At 33.5% G+C, this 761-nt stretch overlaps 1 pseudogene; it reads left to right on the top strand.

Moving 5' to 3' along the window:
• LOC112063767 (60S ribosomal protein L36-like) overlaps window positions 1–128 on the top strand; it is a 1,309-nt pseudogene extending 1,181 nt beyond the window's left edge.
• Window positions 129–761: the final 633 nt, after the last annotated feature.

Consider the following 761-nt stretch of genomic DNA (forward strand, 5'->3'; position numbering starts at 1 on the left):
GGCCCCCGTTCCGTGAAAAAAAAAAAAAAAAGAAAAGGGTGGGGATACACATCCGTGCCAAGAGGAAGAGAGAGAAGCTGAGCAACGTCCTGGCCGCCATGAGGAAGGCAGCAGCCAAGAAGGAGTGAGCCTTTACCCGCTGTGCACAATAAAACTTTTAGAGAAAGAAAAAAAAGGAACAGACTACTGATAACAGTCTAAACAAATCTAAAAATCATTATGCTGAGTAAAATAAGCCAAGCAAACAATAGGACGCACGTATAATTCTATTTCTATCAAATTCTAGAAAATGCAAGCTAAAATGTAGTAATAAGTAATTCAAAGATTATCAGAGAGCTGTGCAGGAATTGAAAAAGCACAAGGAAACTTTGGGGGGGGTGATAGAAATGTTTACTGTATTGATTGTGGTGTTGGTTTCACGTCTCTATATGAATGTCAAAATTGGTCAAATCACACAATTTAAACGTGCAGTTTATTATACATCAATTAAAATTTAATAAAGTTATAATAAAATGAAGCCCAAAATAAACATTTTTTGAGAAAAAGTGTTGAAAAAAGGATTGTCAGTAAACGTGAACTGAAAGAAATGTTACTGAAAGTTATTCAATAAAATGAAAAGGACACACCAGATAGAAATTTGGATATGCTAAAAGAAATGAACATTAGCAGAAATGGTAAATACATGAGTAAGTTTTTTTTTTTTAACATCTTTATTGGAGTATAACTGTTTTACAATAGTGTGTTAGTTTCTCCTTTACAAC

Source organism: Physeter macrocephalus, chromosome 10, assembly GCF_002837175.3.
Source record: "Physeter macrocephalus isolate SW-GA chromosome 10, ASM283717v5, whole genome shotgun sequence".
NCBI classification, from domain to species: Eukaryota; Metazoa; Chordata; class Mammalia; order Artiodactyla; family Physeteridae; genus Physeter; species Physeter macrocephalus.